Genomic DNA, 14,360 nt, shown 5'->3' on the forward strand with positions numbered 1-14,360 from the left:
ACATGTCCCTACATCCGTTGGGACCAGAAAGCAAACAAAATATATATATGTCCCAGTACTGACAGGCGCATAAAGCCCATTGGGCTGAAAGTCTTTCAGCTTCCACGCATCGTGTGTAGCAGCCGGGGCTGAGACTGCTTCCCAGGCACACAAACAGCCGCACCCAGTACTTCACAAAGACCATTCACTTGCTAACGAGGCTTTGTTGTTATTTCACTCCTTTATAAAGCCCCTGCATCTTCACTCTGACTATTGCTGGAAGAATTACCCCCTTCTCCACCCCTCTAACCCCCGAAATTTTCGGTAGCACCCCCACCTAAATGTGTCTCTAGTTGCGCCTCTGAGTACTGATATAATAGTATTGTGACAATGTGACAATGTCAACAGTCATACTGAACGCTCCGTGTCCCCATGGCAACTGTTACAGCTGTCACCATTCAACCCAATCACAGCCTGAGTCCCAGACTAGAGTTGCCCGAGGTTCAGCCAATCGGGGAAGGATTAATAAGGGCCAATCAGAACCTGCGTTGCCCCGAAGGCGCATCTGAAGGCAAAACAAATGTGAAATACCAGCTATACCGGGCACTCTAAAGTTCCATAGCCAACAGTACGTCTACTGTATTGTGAAGCTCAACAGCCAGTTTCCAACTGACGTAACTCTGCCCCCAGCCTATTACAACCCCTACCAATCCAAGATCTTCACTCTTTCGCAACCCCAACAAATATAGTCCAAATTATCTGATTGGGTACCACAAACTCCGCCCATGTTCACCGTAATTACAGGACAGCGGACGTTCATTGAATTAATTGAGCAATAAGGGCAACGTTACCATTCTAAAACAGCCTGTCCAGGGAACCTCTCGACATGCGGGCATACTAAACGAACACGCTAGGGGCTAATATTGCTACACACAGTACAGGAGAAAAACATAGCAAGCGTGCTTGACGCAGCTCCCCGCGTAGGGGGCGGGGCCATGCGGAGGGGTGGGGCTCCATGTTGTTGAGCTGCGCGCGAAACGGGAAAAGGAGAGCGGAGCAGGAGCTTCAGCCACCCTTAGGTAAGAAGTGGGAAGATTTAAATAACCTAGTTTAACAGTCTTGCCTCAAACCACCCTTGCAGTGGTGTAAAGAAAAGTACTCCGGTTTTTTTTGGGGGGGAGAGGGAAGGAGAGACTAGGGCAAGCTTTGACAGAGCTCCAAGAGCTAAAGTACGAGCCGAATCATCCCTCACATGTGGTATCAGGCAACAAATGTCATGAAAAATGTGATCAAGACTACGAAATTAGGATGTAGATATGGTTTGCAGCACACCGGGAGGGGTGCGCTGTTACTATACGAACTCTGTCTATTTGGTAAAAAGGAAGATGATTATAAATGGCATACCTGTTGTTGGGGCGAAAACTGGAAAAACGTGATTGTTAGAAATGTGTGATGTTCGATGTATAATTTGCTTTGCTGGTACAATCACGAATAAAGATTAAAAAAAAAGACTATGAAATTAGAACAAATGTATTTTTCGTCATTTTTCCATTGTAGTACATACGATTACATAATTGTTTTGAGTGACATTTTTGAAATCTGAAACATGCAAGAATATCCAGACCTCCTCACTATGCTGACACAAGTTATCCAAAATGCCTGGTTGCTATGTTCTCATTTGTATAAACAAATAATATTGTTAAATGTAAATCAGTATTATTTTATATGTACAATATATAAGTGAGGTTTTTGTATAGTTTCATGTGTATTTGTAAAGTACACTATTACCTGCAAGTGTATCTTGGTGCTGAGCAGGTGTGTGTGTGCCTAACCCTGCATAGGCACCCATTTAAATGCCTGATTTTTTTGTTTGATCTGTTTTAGTGGCGTTTTGAGATTACACATGTAGCAGACATAACTGGTAAAAAAGAGAGCGTTGCATTACAGGAATACGGCTTGTACGTATAACTACATTTGTTGAAAGACCGAGAGCATGCATTCGAGTATGTGACAACACTATAAATTAGCATTGAAGTAGACAGATCTCGTACAATAATACAGGATGTGTCTGTGTCTAGTTAGCATTATATTTTTTGCAGGAACTGCAAACTTGAATGTGCATGTGGTGGTGGGTATGGATGCTCTTGTAAAAAAAAAAAAACCCTCAAACAGTGTTGTGTCTTGCAATCACAGATCTGTCAACTGAATCTTTTAAAGTCCACGTTATATGCAACAACAAGTTTATTTGCAAGGCGCAACAGCCCCCGAGGTCCTTCTTCCTCAGCAATTGCCTGCTCTCTGTCCCCTGGATTCTACACTCCAGAACTAGATGCTGAGGTTGCTCAGATACAACAGAATCATAACAAAACAATTGGAACACAAGAGGGGGAGGGTGGGCCTAACTAATAGTTGGGGTATATGCCAGCGGTTTACATAATCCGCTTATGTTACCTTAGACTTTCAGATTACCGTGTCATATCTAGTGTGATATGTGCGCATGACCAGACTGTGTGTGGATGTCAACATTCTTTCGAGCGAGTTTCAGGGAGTGTTTTGCTGGGGTTGTCTGTTATATCCACTGGGGCTAACGCTAATTGGAGCGTCATTAATATTGTTTTCAAGTGGACTGAGATCGTGTATTTGCGTATTCCCAGGGTATCTTCCAAGTGTAGGGTAGTTCCCTCCGCCTTAGCCCAGTACAACATAGAATGAGACCAGGCTGTAGAGACGGGGATGGGGGGGTTCATCAGCTTTTCAACGCCTCATGATAAGCCTCTTGGCCACCACCAGGCCTAAATCCAAGAATCTGGTAGTGGCTCTATGATTTTTTTTATCCCTGGCGAGTGGCGAATACGTCCATTATGCAGGCCTCCCACATATTAGGAAGTTCTCTGTTGGTGCATGTAGACCAGTGCTGTGTCACTCCCTCCCAGTAAGTTCATAATATAAGGCATGCCTATAACATAGGCAGGAAGACGACATAATTTAGTTTACAACGTGGGCAGCAAGTATCTTGCCTGTAGAGGATTGATTTCATCTGGTAAAGAGGTATGCCCGTTGCAGTATATAGAACTGGATCAAGTGGAACCTTGCATTCTTGGGGATCCAAATCAGTGCCCCCTGGGCTTATGAGGAGAAGTTTGTGGCAGACACTCGGCCCTTACATTTCCGATGCAGTCTAGCTGTCTCAGTCTGTGTGTGGTGTGTTTCCTCCAAGAAGGCAATTTGTATATCGTGCCTCTTGAGGTAGGAATAAACCACATAGTGGGGGGAAGGTGTGCCAAGGCCACGCACATTCCAAGTAAGGATCTTTTGGTCTGTCATGGCATTAACAAATGGGGAGTTGGGAGCGTTTTCCCAGGTCAAGGTTTGTGGGTATGTGTGTGTATTTCGGGCATCACTAGGCGCACCCCTCCCAGAGGCCCATTTAAATTGGATTGGAGCAAAAGTGCCAACATGGCAATGTATGAATAGCAAAAGGGCAGACTCTATGAACAAAAGGAGCTGCCCAAACCTGAGCGGAAACCCGCCCCCACACCATAGTACCAGATAATTCCCTGTGCAAGAGAGGGAGAAAGGGGGCGCGGGCCTTCCAGAGTTTACTGCTGTAACATCCACTAACTTTGACGTAGGGTTTATCACCTGCGCACTTAGTGTAAGAGTGAGGTCTTGGAGAAACTTTGCGGTATCAGTATGTAACCTGAGCCATTTGCTCAGCAAGAGCCATTAGTGTATTATATTTAATATGACAGTGAACATGGGATTATGGTCCACAGAGAAGGCTGCATGCCTTAAATTTTAAAATGCATGTTAAATAATAACATCTGAAGTCTGCGGGGTTACATCTGGCATATTTAGTGAGGCAGTGTCTGATGGGCATAACTCTGAAGAGCACTCGTTTCCAGACGAAGGGATTGATATTGCGTCTTTTCCGGGGTAGCAGCTATGAGGTCCGCTTTGCGTCCAGCTTTCAGTTGCTCCTGTATAATTTTTTCTAGATCCCCCACTGCTACCAGACTGAGTGGGCGTTTCGTATTACGTCGGTTACGGCTCCTGGGTCCAGCTGTTGCACCTCTCCAAGTTCTGGGCATGCCAGACAGACGGGGTCCCGAAAACTGGTCAGTGGTTTCCAGCAATTCCCATGTGTCCTGTGGCATGTTGACCAACGTTGCCTTTCTGTTTGCCACCACACAAAGCTGTGCTAGGTACAGAAGCGAGTAATGGATGTTCAGCTGACAGAGTTTCTGCTTCACTTGTAAAAGGGAGCCCCTTTGGCGTTGCACTGTCAGTGTATAATCCGGGAAAACATAACTCTTGTGTTCTCGATTTTGATTTCTGGGAGTTTCCTCATTTCTCGCAGTATTGCACCCCTGTCCCTATAGTGTAGCACCTTGAAGATGAGTGGGTGAGCCCCTATTCCTGGTGCTGGTCTTCTAGAGGGGGACAGTGAGGAAGAGGGAAGCAGGTCTTTGACTCATTGTTTCACTAATGCATCGTATCTTAGTCCTCCACCCCTTCCGGCAGTCCAATCAAGCAGATATTATTTCGCCTAGCAGCCCTCAGTGTCTTTTGTTCTTTCCTCCAGGAAACATATTCTGGCCTCTTGTGCATTCTGCTGTTTTTCAATTAAATGTTGCCGACTTAAGGTCGGAGAGGGTGCACTCCGTGGATGTCACTCTTTCTTTTAGCTTCCCGTGGTCTGAGAGTAGTAGAGTGAGGTCCTCTGCTACACTGTCTATTTTAGATTCCAGTGATACTCTAGATCTCTCACTGGCATTCAGAATTGTATCCATTCTAACCTCTGGGGTGTGGGGCTGGTCCATATGCAATGATTGTTCCGTGCCAGTTATGCTTGATGTGCGCAAGAAGGTGTGAGGGCGAGTACACCTTGTCCGGTTCATTCTTGTAGTCTCGCTGTCTTGCTATTATGTCGTCTGTTAGCCGCCACGCGGGCTTGTTAGGTGCAATAGGAGTAGGGGCAAGTGTAAGAAGTTAAGACACCTAGTGTAGCTGATGGCGCGGCTCCCTGATCAGCAGTGACGTGGAGGAGAGCCAGTCTTCTAGCCAGCCTGCTGCACGGTGCTGTCACTCCATACTAATGGCCTCTGAACTGTTCAGGAGGCACCTCGTAATAGATGGGCGTCACAGCTACAGCCCCAAAATGTGTATCTGTTAGGGGATACTGGTAATGTACTACTTAGTCCGTGTAGCACTGCCCTTTATCTTTCGGGGGCCTTGGTTATTCTTTAGTGCCAGGGGTGCCGGCTTCATTTCTCAACAGTGGCATATGGCTTAATCCCGAGTATCCCGCAGGCACCAGTGGTGTGCTGTGAATCCAATGCTTGCCTGATAGTGGGCTCCTTGATATGCACAGGGCCTCAGCTTACAAGTACACTCCAAACTGACTGACGCACACTGTCTCTGGTAGCCTACTAGGTCCGGCGGTCCACGCCATCCGTTGACTCGTGCAGCCTCTGTTTGCAGGCCCATGGGCTGCTGTACCCAGGTCAGTCCGCAGTTATACACTCACTGGCATGCTGTAAGTCTCGCATCTTCTGCGTCACACACTCAGAATGATTCTCAACAGCTCCGTTGAGGCACAGTCCTCTTCCTCCCAGTTGCCCACCCACTGCGTCTCTTCTGGCCGCTGACGCTCGCTTCCCGCTGAAGTTTTGTCACCTTCCTAGGCCAGGGCCCAGGCAGGTGCATGGACGACGCCAACCTCTGTATTGCAGCGCGTCCCTGAAGTCCTCCGCGGCAGCGCCTCCCACGACTCACCGTCTGCCTTGCATGTTGGTCCCGGGCTGCAGAGCGCTGGCTTCTCGGCTCCCACAGTTTCTCCTTTCGGGCCTTGTCTGTTTGGACATCCTGTTCTCTGAGGTCAGTTGCTGCAGTCTCCCTGCCCGGCTCCATTGGAACGCCTGATCTTCAGCTTCTTGTGGAATTCAAGAAGAGAGGGAGAGGCTCTGATGTGGAGTGGAAGGTCGTTTCCCACTTAGGAGTGATTTAATAGAATGCCTGTGCTCCTGATCTAGTTCTGTTTATACATGGGGTGTAAGAGAGTAGGAGTCCTGTGGAGCAGAGGTTTATGGGTGGTTGGTGGAAGGAGATGCACCTGTTCTGGGAGGTGAGGCCTAGGTTGTGTAGTGCCTTTAATGTTCGTGTGAGTAGTTTGAAATGAGCACATTTATGTATTGGAAGCCAGTTGACGTCTCGGAGGTCTGGTGTGATCTGAATTCTGTGTGGCACGTTGAGGATGAGTCTGGCTGCGGAGTTCTGGATAGTTTGTAGTTTTCTATTGAGTTGCTTGGTGATCCCTGCATTGAGGCTGTTCCTGTGGTCCAACTTTCTGGTGACCAGGTCATAGTGACAGTTTTTCTAGTGTTGCTTGTTGCAGTGTTGCTTTTGATTAAGTTCCTCAGCCTCTGGAAGCATGATGCATTGAAGGCATAGACATGTGCGGACATGTCCAGTTTGTTGTTGATGATTGTTCCAATGTTCTTGGCGTGGGTGCTGGGTGTTGGTCTGAGTTTGGCCGACCACCAGTTGGATTCTCATAGCAAGCTGTTCTCGCCAAAGATCACTACTTTTGTCTTGTCAGTGTTGAGCTTCAGACAGTTGACTTTCATTCAGTTAGCTTGTTTCTTGTGTTGTGGTCTTGTCTGAGAGAGAGCCTAGGAGTTGCATGACATCAGCATGCCAGGCCACTGACTCCTTATCAGTGAAATTGCTCGCCGACCCTCGCAGCTCCACCATCAAGTGAGGCCCTCCTGAGCCCCTGCACTCTCGACTGTTGGAGTTTGAGATCCTCCTCCACCCGCAGGCTATACTTGCGCCTCATCCCTGGTGGTCCAGTGGACCTCTCACTCCTTCTTTCGCTCGGTTTATTCTTCTTGCTTTATCCTCTCCGTTCACCTTCGTTTTTCAGCCTTTATTTTCTCACCCTTATTTCTCTTTTCATCACTTTTCATCACTTTTCTATCATTTTCCAATTCCTACTTTTGCGTTGTTTTTCGCTCCTTTTCCGTGTACCTCCCGCCTGTTTTTCCTACCCCTGCTGCCCCCATGGCCCCTCCACGCCCAGCTTGACCAGCCCAAGCCAGTTTCCCCTCCCACTTCCTAGCTGTCCAGCCCTCCCCGACCCCTACTTAATGTTGGCCGCTGTGCGGATGCGCCGCTAGCTCGCCAAAGGAAAGCCCATCTGCACCCGTCCATGTCCTGAACGTGACCAGCGCCAGAAACCCTGGACCTCCGAACCACCAGCGCTACATCCCAGCAGCACTCTACGCACTCAACCCAGGTCGCAACACCAACTACAAGCTAACATCACCAGCCAACACCCACGGACCCTCCAGCTGTCACCGCTGCCACCACTCTTGCAGCACCTCTAAGACCACGGATCCTGCACAACCCGCCCGCAGGAACGCAAACGCACCTAAGACCCTGTAATGCATCCTCCCCAATGTCCGATCCCTCCACAAACATGGCACCAAAATCTGGGTCCTCCTTGACATCACCATCCCGTACTTTGCATTCTTAACCGAATCCTGGACCAACACAACCTCGGGACCTGACATCGCCATCGCCATTCCCCAAGGATACAAGATCTCCCGGAAGGACCACCACATCCGCTCTGGGAGGGGGTGGGGGGATTGCCATCGTCCACAAACCAACCTCCGTCTGAGCACACTTCAAGATGAATCCACAGACCTGATGGAACACCTACACTTCAAGATACAGCCCAGCTCTACCACCACCCTCCGGGGAACCCTAATCTACCGGCCCCGGGACCCTGTGGACCATTCACATCTCCATCACGGACAGCATCACCCCGCAGGCCAGAGGTCTTCAAACTGGGGGGCGGGTCCCCCTAGGGGGGCCTCAAGTGATCCCAGGGGGGGCGCCAGGCTCTGGCCAGAAGAAACATTATGCTGTGTTTTCAGCCTAAAAGAGCAGCAGTAAGCATGTCTGTAATGGGCCATCATTAACATCATTTTTAATTTAAATCCTGGCTGGGGGAAGGTGTCAAAAGGGAAGAGACTTCACATTTTCTCCAAGACCCAAACTACCATTTCGAATAATCACACTGTGGATCCTTTGCACATTAGCAAGGCCTGCCTCACCGGAATAGTATGTTTGGGAATCATGTATTTTTTTGCATTTTTAAAACAGTGACAGAACTTAGCGGCAATGTTTAAATAAGTCTAGATATATTTAAACATTGCCAGTTAAATAGAATAATTGTGAAATATTTTTAGGGGGTACCCGGCAAATTGTTTTTCTACACTGGGGGGCGCGGATACAAAACGTTTGAAGACCACTGCCGCAGGCCATCGTGTCCACAAACTACACCTTCCTGGGAGACCTCAACTTCCACCTCGACAACCAACAAGACCCCAACACTACAACCCTCCTGGACATCCTCCACAACATAGGGCTTCGCCAGATCATAACTAACGACTAGCTCACCTCTTCACTCTGCAACTCCATTCCAACCATCGGGGACAACGAAGACCCCAACACCGTAGCCCGAACCCTGCACAGATGGATCTCCGACTGAGGCAACACCATAGCGCCCCTCAAGAAGAACAACCACACATACACCAGGAAAGCCAGCTGGTTTGCCACCGAACTCCAAGAGTCCAGACGCAAATGCCAACGCCTCGAAAAGGCTTGGGGAAACTCCAAATCCACAGAAGCCCACAACAACTTCAGAGCCGCCACCAACGTCCACCACCAACTCATCAGAAATACAAGAAAGAAAGCGATCAAAGACAGAATCTTCACACACGCGCACAACAACAAAGAACTCGTCAGCATCATCAAGAAGTTCGCCCAACCCATCAGCGAGTCTACAGACATCCCTCCCTCATAAGCCCTCTGCAACAAACTCAGCACCTTCTTCCACCACAAAATCAAGAACATTTACGACAATTTTGTCGAAGACAGCCAACACACAGAACCCTACCAACCACAGCGAAGCCAATGATTGACAGCTGGACAGCCCTCACCACCGAAGACACACTGAAGACGATGAAGTCAATCCACTCCGGGGCCCCCACGGACCCCTGCTCCACCACATCTTCAACAGAGTCAGCGACATCATCACATTCATGCTTCGCCACACCATCAACCACTCCCTCGCGAACGCCTCCTTCCCCATCGGCTAGAAACACGCCGAGATCAACACCCTCCTAAAGAAACTCTTGGTGTACCTCACCGACCTCAAGAACTACAGACCCATCTCCCTACTCCTGTTCCCAGCGAAAGTCATCGAGAAAGCCATCAACAGCCAACTCACCACCTTCATCGAAGAGCACAACACCTTCGACTCCTCCCAATCTGGCTTCCGAAAGAACCACAGCACAGAAACCACCCTCCTCGCCGCAACAGACGACATCCACTCCCTCCTGGACCGAGGAAAGCCACTAGCCCTTATCCTCCTCAACATCTCAGCGGTCTTCGACGCGGTCTCTCACCGCACCCTAACACGCAGACTTCATGACACAAGGATCCGGGACAAGGCCTTTGACTGGATCCTCTCATTCCTCTCCGGTAGAACACAGCGGCTCAGACTCCCTCCCTTCCTCTCTGACCCTTCACCGACCACCTGTGGAGTCCCCCAAGGTACCTCCCTCAGCCCCACGCTGCTCAACGTCTACATGGCATCGCTCACCCCCATTGTCAGATGCCACAGACTCAACTTTGTTTCATACGCAGACGACACCCAACTCATCCTCTCCTTATCCAACGAACCCAACGTAGCCAAACACAACTTTGAAGTAGGCATGGAAGCAGTGGCAAAATGGATGAAGAGCAGCTGTCTAAAACTCAACACGGACAAAACAAAAGTACTCATCATATGCCCACACCCTGATGCCTGGAACGACACCTGGTGGCCCCCGCGCTCGGAAGCCCGCCCACCACCACAGACCACGCACGCAACCTCGGAATCACCTGCACTCCGAACTCAAAATGGACCGCCCAATCAACTCCGTCGCATCCTCCTGCTTCCACACCCTCCGCCTCCTACACAAGACCTTCAAATGGACCCCCTCAAATACAGAAAGACAGTCACTCACACCCTCGTCACCAGCACACTTAACTACGGCAACGCACTCTATGCCGAAATCAACAAAAATGTCACCCGCAAGCTACAAAACATCCAACTCATCCTCTCCTTATCCAACGAACCCAACGTAGCCAAACACAACTTTGAAGTAGGCATGGAAGCAGTTGCAAAATGGATGAAGAGCAGCTGTCTAAAACTCAACACGGACAAAACAAAAGTACTCATCATATGCCCACGCCCTGATGCCTGGAACGACACCTGGTGGCCCCCGTGCTCGGAAGCCCACCCACCCCCGCAGACCACGCACGCAACCTTGGAATCATCCTGCACTCCGAACTCAAAATGGACCGCCCAATCAACTCAGTCGCATCCTCCTGCTTCCCCACCCTCCGCCTCCTACACAAGACCTTCAAATGGCCCCCCCTCAAACACAGAAAGACTGTCACGCACACCCTCGTCACCAGCACACTTAACTACGGCAACGCACTCTATGCCGAAATCAACAAAAATATCACCCGCAAGCTACAAAAACATCCAGAACGCCGCCACCAGACTAATCCTCAACCTGCCACAACACTGGCACATCTCCCAGCACTTGCGAATACTCCACTCGCTCCCCATCGAGGCAAGAATCACCTTCAAGACTCTCCCCCACGCACACAAAGCCCTCCACAACACCGGACCAGCATACCTGAACAGCCGACTCAAATTCCACGCACCCCAAAGGACCCTATGAACAGCCCAGCTCTCCCACGCCGTGGTCCCCCGCACCAGGAAGTCCAGATTGGGAGGCTGCTCCTTCTCCTTCCTCACGGCCAGAGCCTGGCATGCCCTCCCGCTCCACCTCAGACGGATGACATCACTTCCCATCTTCACAAGGGACCTCAAATCATGGCTCTTCGATAGACCTCCTCCTTGAAGGACCGGATCCGGCACCTCCCCTACACCCCATCTCCCATGATTGATTGATTGATCAGCGTAGGAGAGTATGTTGATGTGTGGATGACACTTACCAGAGGGATTGTGTATGTGTTGAACAGGGTGGGGCTGAGCAATGAACCTTGAGGCACTCCGCAGATGAGTTTGCAGGCTTCTGGTGAATAAGGTGCTAGGGTGACAGCTTGTGTTCTATCAGTTAAGAAGGAGCAGATCAGGGCAGAATTGGGGCTTCAGGGTCCAATCTTGTGCAGTTGCCTGATGAGGATGGAGAGTGCGATCATGTCAAATGCTGCAGAGAATTCCAGAAGAATGAGGGCTACCATGTCTCCTCTGTCAATGATCATGCGGATGTCGTCTGGCAGCGATGAGTGCAAAGCCTATATTGAATTACTTCAATGTGCTCTCACACTGGTTGGTTAAGGAAAAAGGTTAAATAAAGTGGGGATGCTGGGATTCCTGGTGGCACGTTGTGCAATGGAGAGACTGTCGGGTTACATTGTTCTCTTTTCTTTTGAACACCAAAGGTCAGTGCTTCAGACCTGCCAAGTACTATGCATTAGACGTTAGACTAAATAATTCCGGTGTGGTGGTCTGCATCCCTTCACTGAAATGCAATATCACATGTATGCATAGCGCCTCAGCTGTCACAAATCAAGCCCTTTATTAGCGCTGCGTCAATAAAAGTGTGGAGTCAGTGACAGCTGCAGTGCACCATGCTTTTGCAGGCTAGGGGCTTGATGTGCTGGCAGGCTCCTAAAGGAAGGAGATTGTGGTTCCTGTCTGCGGCGCGGATCAGATTGACGTGAAAGAGGACCTTGAGCTCAGAACAGGCATCTCATTTGAGCCTCTAGTGACCTTTTCACCTTTAATTGCAATACTTCTTTATAACCTTTTTTGGCGTGGTTGAATTCTAATTAAAGACTTTGGAAACGAAAGTTCCCAGAAGTTTGACAGAAATCCAGCTCTGTACTCCATTTCCCAGCATGCCTTGTCCCTTTTGACACGCATACGGAGTCGGGGAGTTTCAAAGTCCTCGCAAACATTTGACCAGGTACTGAGAATTGTATGAGGTGAGAACTTGCTTAGAGGAATGGTAGAATTATGGGCCGTGGGGCTTATGGCTGAGGATTATTATTATTTTTTTTAATTCTTTTTGTTGAAAAGTAGTTGCAGAGCGAATACATTTAACATCCATTTGATAAGGGCATGTTTACAGATTCGAATCTTCCACCTTGTAGGACAAACATCCGTTGTAGCATCCCTATAGTTCTCAGCAGCGTTGCCAGTATCTTCCTACCCCCTTTCTCCCCTTGGAAGGAAGGGCCTTCAATTGGCATGCGTACCACCCTCCTGCTTTTATTCCACCCCCCACCCCCTTAAAATCTTGGACCCTTTTTGTAGACAGCCTCTTCATAGGCCACCCTGTCCGCCTGCATACACTAATCCATGTCTGCCTCCCAGTCTTGGAATCTAGGCCCAGTCACTCCCCTCCACGTCCTCGCTATGTTGCACTTAGCAACCATACATCCCAGGGTGACCCAGATTATTTCTTTCGCTGTAAAGTCAGTTTTATCCCAGACATTAAGGAGGCACCACCGGGGTGAGACCCTTACATCCTTCCCACACAATGTCAGCACTATCAATGTTTATTTTATCCCAGTATTTATTAATAACTGGGCATTCCCACCATTGATCTATGAACGTTCCCATCTGACCACAATTCCTAGGGCACAGTGGTGAGCTTGGGGTACCCATTTTGACTAGTGCCGTACTCGTATAATATGCTCTGTGTAAAATCTTTAAATTGTGAGCGTATAGCCACCTCCTGGGGTATGCTAGCGTCTCCTGCCACTCTTCGTCACTCATGTCCCCTACATCATCTCAATGATATTGCATTCTCCTTTATATAGTCATCCAAGTGTCTATCTTCTAGAAGAAAAGAGGCTTGGAGCTGAGTGCTTTTGGGAATTGCCTTTTTTAATACGCTGCGAACCTGGAGGTATCGAAAAGTTTCTCCTACGTCTAGGGCTGAAGATTATTGTAGCTATCAAATACTTTATTTTTATGTATTTCTTCTTAGGAAACGTCTGTTTTACAGAGCATTGAAACACTTTTGTGATAATTGATCGTGCACAAATCTTATAGAAGTGAAACAATATAGCAAGCAATTACTTTTCTATAATTTCTCACTTCTTTATTTATCAAACAACAAATATTATTGACATTCGGTGACTTTTACCTCCTTATTTGTACAGATCAAATAAAATCCAAAAAGGTTTAAATAACATAATTTACATTCAATTGCTTTATTAGGTCAAATTTATGTATAGTGACTTTTTTTAGTTCCTTGCTGACTGCATCAAAATTAAGTTTTTCATATGTAGTTTCTTTATGGGTATTTTTATCAAGAAAATGGCTATTTCCTAAGCAAGCTTCAGTGAATTTGAAACTCGCTACTAATCTCAGTGTCTAGGGTGCAAGAACACAGATTTGGATCATATTAGGACCACCTCAACCATTCTTCTGCCCCAGGCCTATAAATTCATTTCCATCATGGGTTGGTGGTACAAAACAAACTTATGAACGAACAGTCATGAAAACCACAGCGAACACAGAAACAACTACATGTGTGCGGTCACGCAGTCTGACTCTGCAGTGCTCTGCTCAATTTTCAGCTGCCTACCGTTAGCGCACTTTAGTTCAGTGACTTCTTAGAGTTTCTCGTTGCTCAAATGGGTGCAATTTGTGATATTTGTTTCCCTCGTCGCCTTCATTGCTTAATTTTGCTCTCGAGAAAATGTCATTCATTTAGTTGAAATGTCACTCAGAAATACATTGAAATTATGAATATGTTACACATGCCAATCTGAAACCTTGTCAGCTATGGTGCTTTGTGGTCAGTTATTCAATAATTTCTATTCAATTATGGATAGTATGTGAAGTTCAATCAGTTGTCACCGTCTTCAATCTTCACAATCGGTTCAATACTCAAATTGGTTCGTCCCCAGTCACTACTAATTCGTTATGAGATAATAACTGTGAAGCTTGGTGTGGCCAGGCGAGGGAAAGGGTGTGGGGTAGGGAACAGTGGGGAGGAAGACCTGGAAGAAACAAGGACATTGGCTGTAGGAGTTCTGATGTTGCACTACTCCTGAACTACTATTGCATGACAATGTAAAAATATCACCTAAAAAGATGATCTCTCTTCTCTCAGCTTAGGACCTCTCCGCTAGAGATGGGTGGGGAGGGGAGGGCTTTTCGCTGATGTTCATTTTAAACATCAAGCTCTATAACTGTGGTTCTTAAATTTTGACTTCTGTGGACACCCACTTAATTATTACTGGAATCCAGGGACCCACACTCACTGCTT

At 48.0% G+C, this 14,360-nt stretch overlaps 1 protein-coding gene across 3 annotated transcripts in view; it reads left to right on the top strand.

Moving 5' to 3' along the window:
- The window catches only part of BLM (BLM RecQ like helicase), a 526,815-nt gene that overhangs the window by 48,815 nt on the left and 463,640 nt on the right, over nt 1–14,360 (top strand). For 2 of the 3 annotated variants that reach the window (XM_078682946.1, XM_078682947.1), the window contains exon 1: nt 926–1,058. The exons of the other annotated variant lie outside the window; for it this stretch is intronic. The gene's annotated coding sequence lies outside the window, so the exon portion shown is untranslated. Of the gene's footprint in view, nt 1–925; nt 1,059–14,360 lie in introns of those variants that run through there. 3 annotated transcript variants of the gene reach the window in all.

Source organism: Lissotriton helveticus, chromosome 3_1, assembly GCF_964261635.1.
Source record: "Lissotriton helveticus chromosome 3_1, aLisHel1.1, whole genome shotgun sequence".
NCBI lineage: Eukaryota > Metazoa > Chordata > Amphibia > Caudata > Salamandridae > Lissotriton > Lissotriton helveticus.